A 3,070-nucleotide genomic window follows, 5' to 3' on the forward strand; every position below is an offset into this window, starting at 1 on the left:
TTGTGGTGCATCGCGAGCCTCGCGGATATTCTGCGTCGCGTGCGCGGGCAAATATCGTCGCGCCTGCTCGAGGAAGAATCTCGCGAGCGCGCCATTGCATGGCGTTGCATATATTGTGTCGTGCGTGTGCGAATCGTTGATGTCGAGTCTGTGAGAATTGTCATGTCGGGTGGATAAGAATCGTTCATGTCGTGCGTATGAGAATCGCCGTGCGTTTGGAATCGGGGGATTAAGACGGGGGCGGATTGGCGTTACCGCGTGGTCGCGCGTATCCAAATCGAGATTGCGGGGCTCGCTTGAGAGCTTCGTTCGCGAAGGGAGTCTCGCGGGCGTGAACGTCACGCACTCCGCGCGTGCTAACGGCCGATCCGATTGCCGCGTTGGTACCAGCCATTCGAGCGATATCCGGCCCTGGTTTCCCGATACGATTTGTTCGCTCATTATGTGAAATATATCTAATTACTGTTGTTTATCGCCGAGCTTTATTTTGTGTGTCGGTTGTGTCACGCTCCTTCTCCACCTCCACCTCTTTCGCGCGGACTTACGCCCTGAGCTCGCGACGAGGCCATTGAGGCTACGGTGAGCACTGCCGAGACGTGGTGCGCGTCTATAATCGCACCTGGCGCCCAATCGCAAGGTATCGTCCAAGACCTTAGATACAGGAATTACGGTAAGGAATCTGACCTCGGTATCCCCTTTTGAGCTATTGTCAATCCAATTGCAGACGCGCTCCTTCGGCTAGCGAGACCGAGGGAAATCGGGTTGCAGTACATATAATATAGTATATAATGTCAATATTAAAAATTTGTGCAGCTATATACTCTTTTTAAACTGAATTTCTTTCTTAAGATGATTTTTGAAAAATTATATATTTGCGCTGGTTGTGACATATGTAGTCTATATATAACACTTACATCAAATTAAGAAGTAGTCTACGACGTAAGGCAGTTGGCTCACGATCCAGAGGTCCCGAGGCCCCGAGTTCGAATCCCACCAAGTGTGTGTTTTTCAAATACGAGAAAATATTTATAATCATAGACTGCATCTTAAGAAACAAATTTAGTTATAAAATAGTAATAAAATTTCGAAAAAAAAATAATTTTTTTATGCCGGGTGAATATTGGAAATGTAGTGCCACAACATTGCTGCAATATTGCAGCAAAATTGTGCAGGGTAGGACATAGATAGATTGCTGCAGCACTGCAGCAATATTGCATGCAATATTGCAAGCTTGCAGTGCAATATTGCTGCAATATATCGTGCTGTTAGGGAAGCTCTCTAATATGCTCAACTTCTGACAATTGTCTGCCTGTACGACCTGATGTTATTCTATATACTTAATTTTAGTCTGCTTCTTGACGACATATTATATCAACACGAAATACTTAAATTTTACTGTTCCTATGCTGACATATTCTGTTTCATTTTTGCATTATTTCTGGCATCATATTATTATGACGTCAGATTTTGCTAGAGTTCTATTTCATTTCTACGCACATTATCTGATACGACAGATCATGCTTTGTTACTGCTAAAATTATGCCAGTATAGCTTGTAGCACACAGTTTGCAAAGCCTGCTAAAAGCAGGCTCGGCTATCTGGGAGCTTTAGACCGTAGTCTGGGCAATTGCGTGGGGAGAACGTAACCTAAATGAACGCAAAAATCAACATGGCGTCGACATAAGGGAACTTTTTGCGCATGCACCATGCACACATATTGCACACATATGTGCAAAACGTCTTCTCATTGGTTCTCATCCAGACGCCATATTGGTTTTCTTGGCTTCACTTGGGTCACGTTTTCGTATATGCTTTCTAATAGAAGTGCTAAGAGAGCCTCTAAAAAGGCTCTCTAGGCCGGTAACATAGAAAACAAATTAGAACAAAATTAAAAAAAAATGTTGACATTATCGACATTAAGGAAGTTCGGCCTTCACTCTTCACTATATAGTATCCCCTTAATTATTTATATTTTTGGGACTTTTACGTCTCGTTTAGTTCGTTAAAAAAGCACTATATAACATATGCTTCAAAAGAAAATTGATGTATGCTTATTTGTTTGTCCACAAACAACATTTGAATTTTATCCAATTTCCGGCCGTTTAAACCTTGTGATGCTGGAGCCGTCTGTACCTAGCGAGAAACCCATCAAATCAACATCAAATTGACGTCGAAATCATCGATATTACATCATATCAAAATAATGCTCGAAAATTGAAGCTTATTTCGATGTTTGTGCTTTATGACAATTTTTAAAAGAAGAGATTATTTGTGACATACATTCATCACGCAGGACTGTAAACAAGCAATTATGTATTTTCTGTTAAGACATCAATATTTCATTATTTCGATATTGATTTGAAGCTATTTTGATTTGCCTGTCAAATATATAATAACATTGCCATTATATAGATTGCAATATGAATAAAAAATTATATTGTATTGGCAGACATGGATAATGTAAATATTTTATGATTTGAGCATTATAATAATTGCGTTACAATATTAATTTTTTATGCTTCTATTTTCATTAAATAGTTACTTTACAACTGTAAAAGTCACAACAAAATTCCTGTTTGTAATTTGACAATTTTGAAAATTAAAATATTATATAATAGGTACATTTTCAGTACTGCATCTGCTCATTTATTAAACAAGAAGTTAAATTAAGCAACTAAAATTAAATTATTAATATTAAATATTAATACAATAAGATATTTGTATTTACATTTATCAAAATAAAAAATAAGCTCAATTATGAAAATAATATTAATAATTGGACTTATTAAAAATTAAATAATTTGTTCAGATATTGCGCTCGAATTTTTTTCGCGTTTTACAACGCCCGATTGTTTCACATTAGATGGCGCGACGCGCGAGTCGTCGCCACTTTCAAAGAGCCCCCACCTCCTTCCTCACTCGCATGCTCACTCGTTAGGTGTCATGGCCGCACTTGCTTGGGTTTCTTCGAATGTGTCGAGTCCGTTATCTCTTTCTTGACGGATTGATCGTTGCGGCGCGTGTTCTGGAGACCAACCGAGCGAGAGTCAGATCACCAGGGAGAGCTCAC

This window comes from Temnothorax americanus, unplaced genomic scaffold, assembly GCF_048541705.1.
Source record: "Temnothorax americanus isolate GAGA-0224 unplaced genomic scaffold, ASM4854170v1 Scaffold103, whole genome shotgun sequence".
Taxonomy (NCBI): Eukaryota; Metazoa; Arthropoda; class Insecta; order Hymenoptera; family Formicidae; genus Temnothorax; species Temnothorax americanus.